We start from the raw sequence: 21,935 nt of genomic DNA on the forward strand, positions 1-21,935 counted from the left end.
GAAAAGACAGCTCTTCAATAAATTGTGTTGGGAAAGCTGGACAAATACATGCAAAAGAATCAAACTGGACTACTTTTTAACATCATATACAAAAATAAACTCAAAGGGGATTAAAAACTTAAATGTAAGACCTGAAACCATAAAACTCCTATAAGAAAACATAGCAGTATGTTCTTTGATATTGGTCTCAGCAATATTTTTTTTGGACATGTCTTCTAAGGCAAGGGAAACAAAAACAAAAATAAACAAATGGGACTATATCAAACTAAAAAGATTTGCAGAGCAAAGGAAACTATCCAAAAAAAAAGAAAAGGCCTCATACTGAATTCAGAGAAGATATTTGCAAAGCATATATTGGATAAGGTGTTAATATCTAAAATATACAAAGAACTCAGCCTATCCACCAGAGGGTAGAGAGCAGAAGCAAGAAGAACTACAATCCTGCAGTCTGTGGAATGAAAACCACATTCACAGAAAGATAGACAAGATGAAAAAGGCAGAGGACTATGTATCAGATGAAGAAACAACATAAAACCAGAGAAAAACAACTAAATGAAGTAGAGATGGGCAATCTTTGAGAAAAAGAATTCAGAATAATGATAGTGAAGATGATCCAGGACCTCGGAAAAAGAATGGAGGCAAAGATCGAGAAGATGCAAGAAATGTTTAACAAAGAACTAAAAGAATCAAAGGACAAACAAACAGAGATGAATGATACAATAACTGAAATGAAAAATACACTAGAACGGGGGCTTCTCTGGTGGCGCAGTGGTTGAGAAACTGCCTGCTAATGCAGGGGACACGGGTTCGAGCCCTGGTCTGGGAGGATCCCATATGCTGGGGAGCAACTAGGCCCATAAGCCACAACTACTGAGCCTGCATGTCTGGAGCCTATGCTCCGCAACAAGAAGGGCCGTGATAGTGAGAGGTCTGAGCACCGCAATGAAGAGTGGCCCCCACTTGCCACAACTACAGAAAGCCCTCACACAAAAACGAAGACCCAACACAGCAAAAATAAATTAATTAATTAATAAACTCCAACCCCTAACATCTTAAAAACAAACAAACAAAAAACACTAGAAGGAATCAATAGCAGAATAACTGAGGCAGAAGAATGGATAAGTGATCTGGAAGACAGAATGGTAGACTTCACTGACATGAAACAGAATAAACAAAAAAGAATGAAAAGAAATCAAAACAGGGGCTTCCTTGGTGACTAAGTGGTTAAGAATCCGCCTGCCAATGCAGGGGACACAGGTTCGAGCCCTGGTCTGGGAAGATCCCACACGTGCGGAGCAACTAGGCCCATGTGCCACAACTACTGAGCCTATGTGCCACAAATACTGAAACCCGTGTGCCTAGAGCCTGTGCTCTGCAACAAGAGGAGCCATCACAAAGAGAAGCCTGCACACCGCAACAAAGAGCAGCCTCCGCTCGCCACAACTAGAGAAAGCCCACGTGCAGTGATGAAGATCCAATGCAGCCAAAAATAAATAAATTTATATTTTAAAAAAAGAAATGAAGACAGCCTACGAGAACTCTGGGACAAAATAAATTCACCAACATTCGCATTATAGGGGTCCCAGAAGAACAGAGAGAGAAAGGACCCGAGAAGATATCTGAAGAGACTATAGTTGAAAACTTCCCTCACGTGGGATAGGAAATAGCTACCCAAATCCAGGAAGTGCAGAGAGTCCCAGGTAGGATAAACCCAAGGAGAAACACACCAAGACACACAGTAATCAAACTGACAAGAATTAAAGACAAAGAAAAATTATTAAAAGAAACAAGGGAAAATAACATACAAGGGAACTCCCATAAGGTTAACAGCTGATTTCTCAACAGAAACTCTACAAGCCAGAAGGGAGTGGCACGATATATTTAAAGTGATAAAAGGGAAGAACCTGCAACTTAGATTACTCTACCCAGCAAGGAGCTCATTCAGATTCAATGGAGAAATCAAAAACTTTACAGAGAAGCAAAAGCTAACAGAATTTAACACTAGCAAGCCAGCTCTACAACAAATGCTAAAGGAACTTCTCTAAGCAGGAAACACAAGAGATGAAAAGGACCTACAAAAACATCACCAAAACAATTCAGAAAACGGTAATAGGAACATACATATTGATAATTACCTTAAATGTGAATGGATTAAATGCTCCAACCAGAAGACAAAGGCTCACTGAATAGGTACAAAAACAAGACCCATATATATGCTGCCTACAAGAGACCCACTTCAGACCTAGGGACACATACAGACTGAGAGTGAGGGGATGGAAAAAGATATTCCATGCAAATGGAAATCACAAGAAAGATGGAGTAATCAAGAATAGGGCTTCCCTGGTGGCGCAGTGGTTGAGAGTCCGCTTGCCAGTGCAGGGGATGCGGGTTCGTGCCCCGGTCCGGGAGGATCCCACGTGCCGCGGAGCGGCTGGGCCCGTGGGCCATGGCCGCTGGGCCTGCACATCCGGAGCCTCTGCTCCACAGCGGGAGAGGCCACAGCAGTGAGAGGCCGCGTACAGCAAAAAAAATATCAAGAATGTTACAAGAGACAAGGAAGGACACCAAATAATGACCAAGGGATGAATCCAAGAAGAAGATATAACAATTATAAATATTTATGCACCCAACATAGGAGCACCTCAATACATAAGGCAACTGCTAACAGCTCTAAAAGAGGAAATCGACAGTAACAGAATGATAATGGGGGACATTAACACCTCACTTACACCAATGGAGAGATCATCCAGACAGAAAATTAATAAGGAAACACAAGTTTTAAACGACACAATAGACCAGATAGATTTAATTGATATTTATAGGACATTCCATCTGAAAACCGGAGATTACACTTTCTTCTCAAGTACACATGGAACATTCTCCAGGATAGATCACATCTTGGGTCACAAATCAAGTCTTGGTAATTTTAAGAAAACTGAAATCATATCAAGCATCTTTTCTGACCACAACACTATGAGATTAGAAATCAGTTACAGGGGATAAAAAGTAAAAAATACAAACACATGGAGGCTAAACCATATGTTACTAAATAAGCAAGAGATCACTGAAGAAATCAAAGAGGAAATCGAAAAATACCTACAGACAAATGACAATGCAAACACAAGATCCAAAACCTATGGGATGCAGTAAAAGCAGTTCTAAGAGGGACATTTATAGCAATACAATCCTACCTCAAGAAACAAGAAAAATCTCAAGTAAACAATCTAACCTTACACCTAAAGGAACTAGAGAAAGAAGAAACAAAACCCAATGTTAGTAGAAGGAAAGAAATCATAAAGATCAGATCAGAAATAAATGATATAGAAACAAAGAAAACAATAGCAAAGATCAATAAAACTAAAAGCTGGTTCTTTGAGAAGATAAACAAAATTGATAAACCTTTAGCCAGACTCACCATGTAAAGGAGGGAGAGGACTCAAATCAATAAAATTAGAAACGAAAAGGGAGAAGTTACAATGGACACTGCAGAAAAACAAAGCATCCTAAGAGACTACTACAGGCAACTCTATGCCAATAAAGTGGACAACCTAGAAGAAATGAATAAATTCTTAGAAAGGTATAACCTTCCAAGACTGAACCAGGCAGGAAGCAATAGAAAATATGACCAGACCAATCAAAAGTAATGAAATTGAAACTGGATTAAAAATCTTCCAACAAAGAAAAGTCCAGGACCACATGGCTGCACAGGTGAATTCTATCAAACATTTAGAGACGAACTAACACCCATCCTTCTCAAACTCTTCCCAAAAATTGCAGAGGGAGGAACACTCCCAAACTCATTCTATGAGGCCACCATCACCCTGATACCAAAACCAGACAAAGATACTACAAAAAAAGAAAATTACAGGCCAATATCATTGATGAATATAGATGTAAAAATCCTCAACAAAATACTAGCATCAGAATCCAACAACACATTAAAAGGATCATACAACATGATCTAGTGGGATTTATCCCAGGGATGCAAGGCTTCTTCAATAAAAAATAATAATAATAAAAAAATAAAATAAATATACAAAGAACTCATACAACATCACAAAAATAAATATCTCGATTGAAAAAGGGGCAGAATACCTGAATAGACATTTTTCCAAAGAAAACATACAGATGGCCAAAGGGCACAGGAAAAGATGGTCAACATCACTAATCATAAGGAAAATGCAAACCCAAACCACAAGGAAATGTCACCTCACACCCTTCAGAATGGGGGTGAACTAGAATATCAAATGTTATTTTGTTATTTAAAAGAACTAGAATTTCTTTAAATTCTAATAAATAAATATTATTTATTTGTTATTTAAAAGAACTAGAATAACAAATGTTGGTGAGTATTTGGAGAAAAGGGAAACACTGTGCACAGTTGGTAGAAATGTAAACTGATGCAGCCACTATGAAAAACAATATGAAGATTCCTCAAAAAAATTAAAAATAGAACTACCATATCATCCAGCAATTTCACTTCTGGGTATTTTTCCAGTATTTTTCCAAAGAAAACAAAAAGTCTAATTAGAAAAGATATATGCACATATTTTCAATCTTTAAAAAGTTTTCATGTAAAACTTTTGTTTCATAAGCAATCTGTATTTGTCATTCTGTAAATATTGTTATTTAAAAACAAAACTGCATTTTTTACAACAGCCAAGACATGGAAAAAACCTAAGTATCTATCAATAGATAAATGGATAAAGAAAATGTGATATACACACACACACACACACACACACACACAATGGAATATTAACCAGTGATAAAAAAGGAGATCCTTCTGTTTGCAACAACGTGGATATAACTTGAAAGCATTATGCTAAGTGAAATAAGTCAGTGAGAGGACAAATACTGTATGATCTCACTTACATGTGGAGTCTAACAGAACAAAACAACAACAAAGCTAAACTCATAGGTAGAACAGATTGGTAGTTGCCAGAGGCAGGGGATTGGGGGTGGGTGAAATGGGTGAAGGGGGTCAAACCTCCAGTTATAAAATAAATTAAGTCCTGGAGATATAATATACAGCATGGTTACTTATAATAATTATGTATGCTATAGTTGAAAGTTGCTAAGAGAGTAAACCTTAAAAGTTCTCATAACAAGGAAAAAAGTTATAACTACTTGTGATGATATGTTGACTAGACTTATTGTGGTAATTATTTTGTTATATATATATAAACATATATATATATATAAATCATTATATTGTACACCTGAAACTAATATTATAATACTATGTATCAGTTATATCTTAATAAACTGAATAAACAAATACTATTATATCACTATATGGTCTCTAGAAAAAAATATATGAGCCTTATCTTCAACAATACTAATTCTACTTTATTCACAGTACTTGACATCTTCCAATATAGTTAACATATTTTGATTAGTCTTATTGTTTTTCTTTTTTTTCTGTTACTTTTAGTAGAATGTAAGCTGTATGAGAGTGTGCCTCTTTGTCTATTCACTGCCATATCGTCACCACTGAGAAAAGTGCCCATAAATATGTGTGAAGTAAATAAAAAGCCCAATTTTTTTTTACTAAATTAGGTTATAGTTTTTAAAAATTCACGGTATCATAGTTAACTTATTGTTCTTTTCTTTTTTCCAAAAGTCCTTATAATTTGTACCTTCTTCTCAAGGTAATCATTTCTCCAATGAGAAAATAATAACTAAGAGTGGATTTTCTGCGTGTGTTTTTAATTGAGTTCTCCTAGAGATATAAAGCTTACCCCAAGTGAAATGTTTTAATTCAATTAAATTAATAAAAGAATTTGGGAAGGTGAGATTTTACTGATGTTCTATAAGTCATGGATGGGAGATGGTTAATTATTTAAGCCATTCATAAGGTCAGGCACTGAGCACCTCTAACATTTTAATTACCTTGTCAATATTTTCCACATTTTTAAAAGGAATCCCCTTTTTTATATATCTTCAATTTTTTTCCTCTTAATTCTTGGGCAAATTTAATGCCATCATATTAGAAAGTTCTCTTTAAAATAAACACAATTCAAATGTCAAAAGAAAACTTTCTGCTGTTTTTAAATTGTTAAATTTTTGTGTAATGAGAAGGCTGTACAAAGAATAGCTTCTTATATAATAATTTGTATATTCAGCATCTCTGTAGAAGCAAGAAAACCAAACAAAAAACAGACAACTAAAAGGAAAAAAGGGACTTCCCTGGTGGTCCAGTGGCTAAGACTCTACACTCCCAATGCAGGGGGCCCAGGTTCAATCCCTGGTCAGGGAACTAGATCCCACATGCCACATCTAAGAGTTTACATGCTGCAACTAAGAGTTCACATATCACAACTAAGAGTTCACATGCCACAACTAAAAGATCCCGCATGCTGCAACAAAGATCCCACATGCTACAACTAAGACTGAGGCAGCCAAATAAATAAATTTTTCTTTTTTTTAAAGGAAAAGAAACAATATGAGCCAATAATTTGACTTTCACTAAAATTTAGTTTCAAGAAATCTTCCACTTTCATTTCTGCTTTATATAATGAGTGTTATGCCAAATTCAATTAAATCATGACATTAATTTGTGGAGTTGGACAAATTCAACTAGAAAATTTTACAATTCCTCAAACACATAATAAATAAACCTCTCAACATTGTAGAGAAAGTTGTCATATATTTACTATATCTGTTACTGTCTGAAATAAATTAACTTTTTATATCTTACAAAGTAATTATCTAGACAGAAAAATATACAATAGTGATTTTTCTTTCTAAAATTTTCAATAACTTGAGAAGGACCAGAATTCATGACACAAAAATACTAAATGAATCATACATTAATATTAATGCAGTCCTCTGGGAAGGGATGGAGTTAATAAAAGGCTCGCAAAACTTTTCTCCTAGCTTAATTTCAAATAAAAAAGTATTTAGAAGACTGTTTCTGTAATGCATACAAAATGGAAATGAAAAGACGAATTTTGTATTTTGTCTTTTTTCTCACAAGTCAGGTGTTCATTTTTGCTGAAAAAAACAATCACTTGGGGGAAATTAATTTTATCGTTTTAATTCAGTGAATTGTGAAATCTACACTTCCTTGATTTCATCCAATAAGAAATTAGAAAGATGACCTGCACCACAAATTTTATTGAACTTAAGAAAAAGATAAGATTTGAACTAATTCAGAGATCACATCTACCCATATCCCACTGGATTAAGAAGGAAATGAAATGTGGATTCATGGTCTTTTAAATCACTAATATGAAACATTAGCAGAATTAACTTTAAATCCATAACCAGGATTGTGTTAAATGGGTGATATATTTCCATCCCAAAACATTCATCCAATAGCATATTAACCAAATCAAATTTGTTTAAAATGCATATTTTATATCTAGGATTTAGAATACTTATGCAGAACCAGCCAGATGAAAGGTGGTAACCAGAAAAAGAAAAGATTAAGTGAAGACAAGACAATCATCTAATCCAGCAAATTATTTTTATAGAGGAGCAAAGCAAGACCTGGAGATTAAATGGTTCATACTTATCTTCATTAGACCCAATCTAGGACTCTGAATTCTCAATAAAGTCTTGAATTTTTAAAAAAAAAATTCTAATACACGAAATAAGAATTTAACACAAATATCTGAGATATAAGTGCTTAAAACTATATTATCTCTTCCCAGTGGTGTGCAGAAGCCCCCTTGTCCTGCCTTACAGGAGCTGATTTTAAAATTTTCAGAAATCTTGCAAGAGTTTTTAAATACAGCCATTGTTTAAAATTAAATTATCTAAATTTACAATTAAGTGGTATTAAAATAAAAATAATAATTACTTAAAACTCATCACTCCCTAATTATTTTATTACATTTTTGCTATCATCTATGGTCTTGACATTATATCTTTTAAATCTTGTGGTGGAACGATTGCATAATGGTGTGCTATGGCGCATCTCTTTCAACTCTGTATTCATTGGCATCACGTTGGTAGCTGAAAATTGGCCATGATGAGAGGATTTTTTCATGGAAATAAAAAGACACTCTAAATCAGGGCTTGATTTATTATCTTATTGATTGTCTAGACTTAAAAAAATGATTGAGAAAATGTTAATATTATAGGTTAAACTTAAAAGTGTGCCATCTCTATGGTTGTTGCATTATGAATTATACAAAAAATTGAGGAAATATCCTTCCATATTTCAAGAATTCTTGACAGATTCAGCAAATAAATGGCTCATTTCATTAACAAACAAGGAAAGTTCTGACACGCATCTTCATCATCTCACTTTCATCTATCACCCTCCTTAAAATGAGAATCAAGCAACCAATCTTTATACAAAACAAACTTCAAAGACCCTAAAATCATTTTAATTTTATAAGACATATTATTTTTGTTTTGTTTTGTTTGTTTTGTTTCATTTCCTTCAGTAAAGACACACACAAAAAAGAGCCTGTATCTCTGTTACTCTGTGTCCTCTAGGTTACAGCCCTTCACTGATCTTCTGGGTGTTTGCCTTATTTCCCCTATCATCTTCCTTTCACTTCTCTTTCCACTGCTTCAGATTTTTTCCTCATTATCACCATAATTTACTGTCAAAACCATGGATATAATTGTGTAAATCCTCCCATCTCCCCTTGAGAGATGTCCCTTATTAAGATGTCCTTATTGACTTAATAAAGATGTCCCTTATTAAGTCAAAAAAAGGAAATAAAACTAACAAAAAGCAACTCTAACAATTTAACATGACATACTACACTGGGGTTGGCAAACTTTTCCTGTAAGAACATTGTAGGTTCTACAAGCCATACACCTTAATGTCACAACGACTCTACTCTGCTGATGTAATATGAAAGCAGTCATAGACAATACATAGAAGTATGAGTGTGGCTGTGTTAAAATCCAATTTTATTTATGAAAACAAGCCGTGGGCCAGATTTGCCCTAGAGTCAAAACCCGTTGTCCCCAGTACTAGACCTTTGTAACCTGGTCCCAACATATTAACCAGATTTATCTCCTATCAATTCTATCTGAGCATCCTAAGTACAAGAAATAATCAAATGCCAGTTAGCTCCTAAATCTATCACATACTTTTCCATTTTATTGCTCTATGCTATTTCCTTTGTTTTATTCATCTCTGCACCTGCACCCATTCTTCTCAAGGATAAGAGAAGGAATACTGCATGAAAGTGCTGTATATGTTTCTGTCTTGAAATCTTACTTAACAGCTGAATCATTTTTTAGGGAAAGTAATTAAGGAAGAGAAATAAGTAGGAGTCGAGGGAAAATAATAACATATGTTTGGAATATGTTAATTCTTTTAGAAATCTTTTAATCAGGTTTAGATGTCCAGAAGAAGTTAGATGACTCAGAAATCAAAGGAACTATCTTCAGTATTATCATAATATAAATGCTAAAAAGCCATAGGATACTCCAACATGTAAAGAACTTAGAAGTTATCAGTTCTATTTTTACTACAAGAAAAGCTGGACAAACTGAAAATTAACTACTATTCTTGGACACATCAGGTTTCTGAGGTCACAAGGCTAACAACCACCCCAATATCTGGAGACACAGGTTTTCAATGGGCTGAATTGTGTTCCCCACCCCCACAAAATATGTGTTGAAGTCTTAACTCCCAGTACCTCGTAATGTGGCCTTATTTGAAAATAGCACCTTTAAAGAGTTAATCAAGTTAAAATAAAATCATTAGAGTGGACCCAAATCCAAGAAAGTAATGTAGAGTGATAAAGTGAGACATTGAAAGCTAGAATAATATTTAAAAGAATCTGAAAAATGAATTATTGGTTAAAATCATGACTGACAAAACACACCATCTAAATAAAATTCATTCCTATTCTAAGAAAGCAAGCCAATCCTAAAGATCTAGAGAAACCTCTGAACAATCTAAAGTGTTTCACCTAGTTTTTGAGTTGCAGTTTTAAGTAATTTTAAAAAGATTTATAGAAAATATTTGGTTATTACCGAGTAAGAAGTCAGAATTTGAAGTACTTGTGTATTATACCAATTGCTTCAGATTTCTCACTGAAACTAATCTTTGTGTTATGTTCTAAAGTCATACTGCCATCTTGGTTCTGGAGGATAATGTATTTGTGAGAGTGACAGCTTACAGAAGTGGTACACTAAAGCAAGGTTGAATTTTTGGAAATTTGAGTTGTAGATGATTTTATATATATTATTGCTTAGTTGGAGAGTTGCAGTTTACTCATATCCCAGAATACTGACAACTGTATAGAGGCATTATCAAATGTTATCCAACTGAAGAACATCATATGTAGACTCATTTATTTGTCTTTGGAAAATAAAGAATTGTCATATGATCTATAACGGTTAGAAAAATATAAATATTTTAACAATCAATTTGACTTTAATCCAGCTAATAACAGGGATTTTAAGGAAAACAACTAAATAAAAATTAGATGTTCCCTTGAGAAATGAATCAAAGGAGGGAAAAGAAGTAACAGAATTTATCACACAGTAGGGACTCAGTAAATTTTTCTGACTGGTGTGAAAATAGGATAAAAGGACTTACTTGATATATATTATTGATAGAACTGAAATGAAGTAATAAATAATTTAAACCAGGTATTTTTATGTAGTGTGGATTATGAGCCAAATGGACTGGGATCAGTTCAAGAAAACCTAACATTTTTGTGCCAGGTGAAATGCACTGGGCCTTGAAGCATTCTGGCAAATATCAGATTGAAAATGAATCATCCATTTTCAGGTGCAGTGGGTCTATATTTGGTCAACCTATCATAATAAAGGACCTTCAGCCAGAGGAACTCTCAAAGAGTGGTTCAAGATCTTCAAGGTTTATGAATGGTTCCACAGATGCATCATCAGTTTGTGACGTGATACATTATGTGTATCATACTAGGAAAAAAAAAAAAAGAAGATACATCTTGAATATTGGGTTACCAGAGGGAAGGATGGGGGGTGGGAGGGAGAGACTGGCAGTTTGGGATTGACATGTACACTCTGCTATATTTAAAATAGATAACTAACAAGGACATACTGTACAGCACAGGGAACTCTGCTCAATACTCTGTAATAGCCTAAATCAGAAAAGAATTTGAAAAAGAATAGATTCATGTATATGTATAACTGAATCACTTTGCTGTATACCTGAAACTAACACAACATTGTAAATCAACTACATCTCAATATAAAATAAAACAAACAAACAACAACAACAAAAAACTTAGTATAGGGCTTCCCTGGTGGCACAGTAGTTGAGAATCTGCCTGCCAATGCAGGTGACACGGGTTCGAGCCCTGGTCTGGGAAGATCTCACATGCCGCGGAGGAACTGGGCCCGTAAGCCACAACTACTGAGCCTGAGCGTCTAGAGCCTGTGCTCCGCAACAAGAGAGGCCACGATAGTGAGAGGCCCCCGCACCACGATAAAGATTGGCCCCCGCTTGCCGCAACTAGAGAAAGCCCTCGCACAGAAACAAAGACCCAACACAGCCAAAAAAATAAAATAAATAATAATAAAAAAACAAAAACAGTATAAAAAAATAAGGTACATCTCATTAAAAGTAACTAGATACTTGGAACCTTCTTAAATACTTTGAGAGTTTTAAGTAAAAGAGACCACCACTGCTCTAGGACATTTCTGGACTTTTGGGCATCGTTGTCTGAACATCTTTTTCTAGCAGAAAACAAAAGGAGTAAACACTATGTTGTTTTTTTTAATCACATGAGTGAAATCCAAGCAAAAAAGAAAATCTATCTGTAAGGAGCTATGAATATGTAAGTGGCAATGAATAATACTGAATTCTTACACTTCAGGGCTATAAACCCATAAGAGGTAGCTTAGATCTCAAGATTACAGTGGGTGCTATGTTCATATGGTAAGATGTTAGAATAAGTTGATTTAAACACATCTGTTTAATGTAATTTGAAAACCTTTTTGAAACAATTTCAAAAATAAGTACTAATGTCAGGGTTTGAAGTTGAATCGGGACGACCTTGCACAGCTGTACTGATAAGATTAGTGCTAACACCAGCCTGCTCAAAATTTATACACATATCCAGGTTTTTATGAAAATTAATTTCTGAAGTTGCTGTGTTTATCAACTTTCTGGCCCAAGGTCAACTGAGGACCCAACTTAGTTCCTAAAGCATGAAGGGCTAATTATGCTTTTCCCCCAACTTTGGCAGTTACTAACAGTTTTACAAAATTTGATCTGTCTTTATGAAGATTTACATATTTTGGAGTATTCGGCTAAAACTTTACACTGTTAAATTTTTATACTCCTATTGTGAGTTTGAAGGCATGATACTTAGGGAAAACTTTTGAATAAAATTATGTATTACTATAAATGATGCTAGGGTAAATAAGCTGCATGATTTTAACAACTGTTTATAATTATCTCCTACTTTAATGAATGCAATTCTAATAGTGTCATTAATTATAAAATAAAAATATTGATGCTACCATAAAAATGCAGTTTCAGATTTTTATGTTTTAACTACTTGCAGACCAATAGTTGGAGGTGACACAGAGAAAGCATTTCTACTCTGCTCTCTATATTAGTTTCCTAGGGCTACCATAACAAAGTACCACAAACTGGGTGGCTGAAACAACAGAACTGTATCTCCCGGTTCCGGAGGCTAGCAGTCTGAAATCAAGATGTCAGCAGGACCATGTTCTCTCTGAAACCTGTAGGACAAGCCTGCCTTGCTTCTTTCTAGCTTCTGGTGGTTTACCAGCAGTCTTTAGCATTTCTTGGATTACTGAAGCATCACTCCAGTTCACTCTTTTCTCACGGTTTGTTCCCTGTTTCTCTGTTTTCACATGGTACTCTGTTGAGAATAGCAATAGTCATGTCAAGTTAAGGTCCCACCCCACTCCATCCCACCTATAACTTCATCTTAACTACACCTGCAACAATCCTATTTCCAAATAAGGTTACATTCTGAGGTGCTGGGGGCTAGTGCTTCAATATAAATTTTGGGGGGGGTACACAATTCAACCTGTAACATCCTCCCCTTGTAACAAGAGGAAAGAAATAAAAAGAGATACAGACAGACAGAAAGAGTGAGAAAGGGAAGGAGAAAGGGAGGGAGAAGAAAGGAAAAGAGACCTTCACAATTCAAACCACAAGTGACAAATTTTAGTCATCATACAGAGTGATATCTGGTCTGAGTCCAGGGAGGATAGATGGATGGATGGATAGGTAAGTAGATAGATAGATAGATAGGCAGATAGAGAGACCTACATTAGGAAAACCAGAATTCCCTTATTTTGAAAGATATTCCTTGGGTAAATGAGAAGGACACAATCTGAGTATCACTAAGCCCATCTTTATACTAAAGATGAGCTGATCAACTGAATAAAAATCATTGTAAATATGCTGTCTGGCAGCAACCAGTCGGGAGAAATGCAAGGCAAGGTAAAAGAAATGAAAAGAATAATCACCAAACAACCATGGAAAAATTTCACCACACATTGGATTTTACTGCTAGTTGGGCCGACCTCCTGCTCATATTTAAGAGGAGAAAACAGATCAGTGAAAGAAGACATGACTCCAGCCCAAAAGGCACTGTGTATATAATAATAATGTTTTCTGAAACACTGTATGAAAAAAGCAATAAAGGTTCCTCCCCTGAGCCACACTCTGACCCCACAGAAATTTTTATAACTGGACTGATTTAAGACAACTTCTGTAAAAAAATCAGTACTTATAAAAAGACGATTTTGTGTGATAGTACAAAATTAATTGAAGAAAACTTAATATCATCATTGCTTCATGACAATAAAAAGAACCATGTGCTTCTTTATGGGTCCAATGAAATTAAAGAAACCTGATCTTTTTAAATAAAATATTGAAGATGAGGTAGGGTAGATATTGAGATAACAAAAGCACAGTATGATAGATACTCTACGTACCAAGCAATAATCTAAATTTATTGTTCAACCCTATGATGTAGTTAAATCTGAATCCACAGATGAGAAAACCAATAAACAGAGAATGTAAATAACTTGTCCAGGTCAAACATCCAGGAAGTAAGAGATCTAGGATTCAAACTTGGGCAGTCTAAATAAGGTGGATGTGAAATGTTAACGTAATTTGCATTTCCTGATTCCTCATGAGGTTGAGAATCTTCATTAAGTTTATTGGCCTGACAGGTTTCCTTTTCTGTAAAATGCCTGTTCATGTACTTTGTCCATTGTTTTGATTGGGTTGCTTGCTTTTTATCAATTAATTTTTCTAACTATGTTCTAAGTACTCACTGTTTTGTTAGTTAAATATGTTGCACACATCTCCCAGTCTGTAGCTTGCCTTTTCATTTTGGTTGAAGAGAGGATTTGTTTGTTTTTGTGTTAATGTAGTAAAATGTATTTGTCTTTTCCAAAACAAAAAACAAACAAACAAAAACTTGGGCAATCTAGCTCCACAGTCCATCGTCTGTACCATCGTATCATACTGTCTTTATTGATACCAAAATCAACTTCACCTCATTCAAGAAAGAAATGGAATGCAAAAAATAAAGTTAATAAAGAACTAAACATTACTTTAAAAGCAGAATTATTTTCTTCATCTAATTAACCAAAATTGGCCTCTCCATACCTTCCTGAACCAATCACTGGTGAGAAGGATAAATTAATCATCTTGGGTGGAAAGAATATTTTAAGAGTGTAGGCCACAATATTTCCTAGTAATTCATTTTTTAATATATACTCCATTTCAAATTGGAGCAGTAAATAGTTAACATTAAAGGAGCTTAAATTTGTAGAGCAACATATACAGCAGCCTAAGAGGGAACACGAAGGCAGAATACAGAGGATCACCAAGAGAGCTATAACATTAGATAAAGGTCAAGGAGAGCCACAGCTCCACAGCAGGATTCTTCTATGTATATATTCCTAATTCGACAGTGACCAAATATCTCTCCATTAATTATTTTTATCATCTTTTAAAAATCCAAATTTGAAGGAGCAAATTGAGATACAAATAGATAATAGAGTGGGTGGAATGTAACCTGACTTCCACAAGTAATAATTTATCAGTGGTCAGAGTGGAGAGAAAATAAATTTGGGGCACTCTGGACAGCATGTTGTCTTAACTGAGTTCTATGTCTGTCTGTGTTACAGATGTTAAAATGATACTAAAATATAGAGAATAAAATGTAGCATTCGTGGAGAAATATTTCTAAAACAATGTAGAATCATTACTCCTTATTTTGGAAAATACAAACATTTCAATGTTTCCTTCTACTGTTCCCTTTACTTACTCTTTTTTTTAATTAAAGTATAATTGATTTACAATATTACATTAGTTTCAGGTTACAGCACAGTGATTCGATATTTCTATACAATACAAAATGATGATCACAATAAATTTATTTACCATCTGTCACCACACAAAGTTATTACTATATTATTGGCTATATTCCCCATGCTGTACGTTACATCCTGTGACATTTATTTTATAACTGGAAGTTTGTACCTCTTAATCCCGTTCACCTATTTCACCCATTTCACCCACCCCCTCCCCTAGGAACCACCAGTTTCTTCTCTATATCTACGAGTCTAATTCTGTTATGTTTGTTTGTTTTTTTTTTTAGATTCCACATATAAGTGAAATCATATGGTATTTGTCTATCTCTAATTTATTTCACATAGCATAATGGCCTCAAGGTCCACCCATGTTGTTGCAAAGGGAAAGATTTCATTCTTTTTTGGCTGAGTTATATTCAATTGTGTGTGTGTGTGTGTGTGTGTGTGTGTGTGTGTGTGTGTGTGTGTGTGTATACCATATCTTCTTTATCCATTCATCTATCAATCTACACTTAGGTTGCTTCTGTATCTTGGCTATTGTAAATAATGAGGAAATGAACATAAGAGTACAAATATCTTTTTGAATTACCGTTTTCATTTGCTTTGAATAAATAACCAGAAGTGGAATTGCTGGATCTCATGGTAGTTCTATTTTTAATTTTTTGAGAAACCTTTTTACTGCTTTCCATAGTGGCTGCACCAATTTACATTCCTACCAACAGTGCATGAGGGTTCCCTTTTCTCCACATCCCTGCCAACACTTGTTATTTCTTGTCCTTTTGATGATAGCCATTCTGACAGATGTGAGGTGATATCTCAGTGTGGTTTTGATTTGCATTTTCCTGATGATTAGTGTTGCTGAGCATGTTTTAATGTGCCTGTTGGCCATCTATATCTTCCTTGGAAAAATATCTGTGCAGGTCTTTGGCATAGTTTTATTCAGATTGTTTGTGTTTTTTGATATTGAACTGTGTGGGTTCTTTACATAATTCAGATATTAACCCTTTATTGAATATATCATTTGCAAATAACTTCTCCCATTCAGTAGACTGCCTTTTTGTTTTGTTGAGAGTTTATTTCACTGTGCAAAAGCTTTTAAGTTTGATGTTGTCCTATTTGTTTATTTTTGCTTTCGTTGCCCTTTCCTTAGGAGACACATCCAAAAAAAAATATCGCTAAGATGGATGTCAAAGAGCATATTGCCTACGTCTTCTAGTAATTTTATGGTTTCAGGTCTTACAAATGTAAGACCTTACAAATGTAAGTCTTTCATCCATTTTGAGTTTATTTTTGTATATAATATGAGAAAGTGGTCCAGTTTCCCTCTTACGTATTCTTATCTAAGCTTCTGAATATGAACCAAACTGCATTGATACAGATTTTCTTGTTATAAAATTATTTGATAAAGCATAACTAGAATGAACTAATTTACATTAGTATTTATCATATGTCAATTATCAACCTATTTTTAACATATTATCTACACATGAATATGCTGCTAAGACCTTTATAAAAGAGTTACATTATTTTGTACCCAATTACTTCTCTCAGACACTGGGCTCTGTGTGTGTTCCCAGACTCTTTACAGACAGTGAATCTGTCCAAATGCACATAGGAAGATGTCTATAGCATGTAAAACATAAAAGTATATTGACTATAATTCTATAAAAATTGCAAGTAATACATTCAAAGGTACACAATTTTTCATAGAGGATAGTCCATAAATATTATATACATTTATTGAATGGGTAATTACTCGAAAGAAGTAAGGAAATCCTGTTATCAGTCAGTTCAGGAGACAGAATTAACATTAGTAACAGAAGAGAAAATCTCACATAGAGAATAGTTAACTAGGTAAAAAGTTGTTAACAAGGCAGCATAAAAAGCAAGAAGGACACATTAAAATACCACAGAGGTAGAGATTTATGAACACAGTTACCAGGACTGTAGCTACCAAACCTAGGAATATGTATTTGCTTTCCATCACTGTATAACAAACTACCACTAATTTAGTGGCTTAAAAACACACACACACTTTCATTATTTCATGATTTCTGTCAGTCAGGAGTTAAGACATGACTTGTAAGTCCTCTGCTCAGGTCTCACAAAATTGCAATCAAGGTGTTGGGAGGATGGCCTTCCCAATTGGAACTCTTCAAGTACATTCAGATGGTTGACAGAGTTAGTTTCTCGCAGCTGTATGACTGAGGGCCTTGGGTCATAGAGGCCACCCCTCTCTATAGGAATTTTGCTACATGGTTGTTTGCTTCTTCTAGACTAGCAGGAGAGCAACTTTTAAGCACGTTCACCTGAATAAGAGCTACCCAGGAGATTTTCCTTTTGATTAACTGAAAATAAACTGATTTTGGACCTTAGAAACTTAGAAGCTTGGAGGAGTGGCTCCATGGAGATGAAACTCAGACCCTAAAGTGGGAATGCCAGCTGCCTGGTTCTGGTATCTCAGAAAGAAACATGATGAGGCTTTTCTGCAAGTTTTGGAAAATCTGTAAACAAAATTCAGCTGCTGCTTGGGGAAGCCGCTAACTCTGGTGCGGGTGAAGAAAAATTTTGAGGTAACACATAAAGGAGAAATAGGTAGCCCGAAGGAAGCAAAGAGAAAGGAATACATGCCTTCTTCTTCCTCCAGCCTTGGCAGAGCCTATAGAGCCAGCTGGTATAGTATAGAATGCCTCACATGACAAAGTCTAGAAGGATGGGATTGGAGCTGAGAGATGACAGCTTATTAACTGACAGTCTACTCTTTTTGGCTTCTCTGCACCCATAGATCTCCTTCTACACATATGTGAACTTCCATAAAACACCAAAAACAACTCTTGTTTCTACTTAGCAAGATGCAGCTGATCTTCTTCATGCAAATAAGGACATTCATATTCTCTCCTTAAAATAAGGGTTTCTGGTAACTATATTCAAATCTTGCAATAAACCATAATGGAAAAGAATATGAAAAAGAATATATATATATACATATATATATAAATGAATCACTTTGCTGTACACCAGAAACTAACACAACAATGTAAATCAACTATAGTTCAATTTAAAAAAATGAGGGATGCAAACTTCCAACACTTACTGGATCCATCTCTGGAAGACAGTCATATTGTTCACTTCTAGTTTATATTAACTACTCCTCACATTCAGCTGCAGTCCAAAGAGAATATCCTGTTACCTGAAGACTAAATTATATTGTTAACCTTCAACAAAATATATTAAGGGGAAAATGGAAAAAGAAGAAAGAAAACTAATATACACAATATACATATACGCATACATACACACACACATACATACACACGAAGCAAGAAATAAATTATATATAGCTATAGCAGTCCTCAATTCTGTAGCTGGTTGTGCAGCCATAGTTAATAACTTCCTTTTCCATTGTCCATTCCATATTTTCTTTGTCTACAGGCAGGACTTCAGCTCTTCAAAATTCTTTATTTGATGAACTGGGAATAATTAATGTATTACCTCTCAGATAATCCATTCATCCATCTTTGCCCTGATTTGTTATACTGGAGCTGGACCCTGTAAACATTTCTTCCTTGTTAGTTGGCACAGTGTTAAGCTCATAAACTTAATCTGTAGTGGGTGCAAGAGGAACACTGCAGGGTGAAGGGCTTTCTCTTCTTAGTTCCAGACACTCTCTCTTGCTTGCTCCTGTGACTCATGGCATCCAGGGTCTTTTGAAACATCCTATGATTCTCTCCTCCCAGCAAGTGTCTGTGGCGACTCTGCAAGTGGTTCCTCAGTGAGTCCTGCTGGTATTCTTGATGGCTTCCTGTTGAGTTGTACAGGCACAATAATGGGATACTTTTCTCTGGAGTTTTGGCAGGACCTCTGAGGCAGCTTCCCAACAAAGTCTCAGGAAAATTCTAGTGGCTAGTTTCTAGTAAATTCTCTCTCCACCCCAACAGGAAGTTTCCCCTTTGCCAAGCTCAGCATACATGATCTCAATGAATTTATCCATCGTCCACTAGATCACAGCCACACTTTTTCTAATGAGGTCTGAATCTTAGACTTAGCAGGGCTCTCTTGCAAATTTGTTTCTTCCTTTGGTACTCTGCCTGTCTTTGAGGTAGTGGCTGCTCACTATATCTGCGATTTCTGCATCCTTTGGCATTCTCTTAGCCCCTTAGCAGTTAATCCCTATTGGGGATTACTAGTTAATATAATCTTTATGTTAGTTTTTTCCTATTCAAATTCCTGTTTTATTCCTGTTTACTGACTAATACTGAACTGGCACAGAACTGGCATCAGGAATCGTCTAAGAAAACGTGCACAGAGGTGAGATTCTGAGATTGGTTTGGTTGTGTCATTAGTCTTGAGTGCAATGCTGAGCTCTTTGTAAATGGAAAATGAGATGAGAATAATCCTTGGCATGCCATGGCATCACAATTAATCAATCTATCACCTGTGTTTGATTTTGATGAATTGCCTACTGAAGCAACTACCTTGGGATCCAAAGCAACAGCTGCACTTGACTGCTATGGCAGGAAGGTGACAACAGCTCTGGGGTGTGAATGGAATCTCCTGAGTGAACTGGGCTCTTAGGAAAAAAAAAATGACAAGCTCAGGTAATTTAATGCTCAGCTCTAGATGTGATCTGAGAACCAGGGAGTTTCTGTGACTACCTTAAAAGAATCTCTTATTTATTTATTTTTGTAGTCACAGGGCTGATGTTAAAATGAAATGCAAAATTAAATTGAGTGGGTTGAAGTCAGAGATTCATCATGTTTCTTATGGGAAAGATAGGGCAATAAGTGGAAAAAAAAGAGATTCAAATACTTTAAAGGGGGACATCTGTTTGGACCCGTATGAAACTAAAAATCTTGAACCCCAAGTCACTCTGAGCTTTCATTGTTAATGAAAATGTGTTGTCCTCCTAAGTCTACAAATATTAACCTACCTTTCTTGAAACCCTTGTGGTATCATAATTTAGGGTAGACGCCTTGCAAGAGTAAGCCATTCTCCTCTAGAACCAAAACAACTAACCCTTGTTGCCACTAGACCCTTAACTAAAGTCTCAGGCTGTTCCTGAGGGTCAGGCATATACCATGACCTGGAAGGAAATAGCTTACACATTAAAAAGAATTATAAAATATGTATACACGCATGTGTGTATATGTATGTATTTAAATACACATATGTGTGTATATTTATATTCATTACCCAATGAAAGAATATAAGATGTACATATCAACAGAAACATTGGGAATGTATAGGAGAGTGGATTCTGAGAGTGTCAGTGCAAAGAGATAGGGTATATAATACTAGATGAACTCAAATGTATTAATTAGGGTGCACTTACTAAAGACTACTGGTTTAATGTGTTAGTTTGGACATTTGGAATTGCCTTTAACAAGTCACTTGGTTTGATGACTGAAACTTGAACTCAGTAGAGACCAACGTTTAATGAAGTTATGTCAGAACTTCCCCAGCATGATATGGAGGAAGGAATCCAAATGCATCAAAAGTACGGACAGTTGGAGTGGATTCATCACATGCAATCTACACATCTATTCACAAACTACATCCTCCTAGAAGATCTACAGACATTCCCTGCATTAAGGTGTTGAGAAATACATTGTTGAGGGAATTCTTGCATCCTTGAAACAGTCTATGGTTTCTCTCCTTTATAGGCTAGACATAACTGTAGGGGATGCTATTCTTGAGATGGGTTCTTTGATGTCAGTGAGGATGATGGAATCCTGCTATGAACATTGGGGTACATGTATCTTTTTGAATTAAAGTTTTCTCTGAATACATGCCCAGGAGTGGGATTGTAGGATCATATGGTAACTCTATTTTTAGTTTTTTAAGGAACCTCCATACTGTTCTCCATAGTGGTGAACCAATTTACGTGCACCAACAGTGTAGCAGGGTTCCTTTTTCTCCACACCCTCTCCAGCATTTATTATTTGTAGACTTTCTAATGATGGTCCTTCTGACTGGTGTGAGTTGATACTTCATTGTAGTTTTGATTTGCATTTCTCTAATAATTAGCGATATTGAGCACCTTTTCACGTGCCTGTTGTCCATCTGTGTTCCTGATTTTTGTTGATCTAAATTAGAAAAATCTTACAATTCTTTTGATGTATAAGTGATTTTTTACCAAATCAGACTCTGTAATTATAGTCCCTAGAGCATGGGGAATTCTCACCATAGTTTCTGGTCTATTGCAAACAAAAGGTGACTGGATGTGTCTGGAAGATAATAGACATCTCCTTTCAAGTCAGCTTTCTCAGGTGAGGTAATTACAAGCACAGAAGGGTTAATCTTCTCAAAAACAGGATGACAGACTGCTTGGATTTCATGATTAATAGTGTGTCTGAGTCCAACCAGATATCCCCAAGCCTTATTTCAGGCTTCCACCCCTTCTACTCAATGCTTTAACCTTCTCACATGAGAGACTTGGTGAGGCTATGAAAACTTACATTATAATTATGTAACCTGTAAAATTTAATTCTGTATTTGATTTTCAGCGGTATTGACCTTACAGCTACAAGAAATAAACAATTTTTAATGGCTGCCTTAGACATTTTCTTATTATTTGACTATCACAGAGATAAGAATTTAAAGACGTGAGCTTGTCATCTTCTTCCTATAAGCACTACACTGTACTCAGA

This window comes from Leucopleurus acutus (genome assembly GCF_964270905.1).
Source record: "Leucopleurus acutus genome assembly, chromosome: 6".
Classification (NCBI taxonomy): domain Eukaryota; kingdom Metazoa; phylum Chordata; class Mammalia; order Artiodactyla; family Delphinidae; genus Leucopleurus; species Leucopleurus acutus.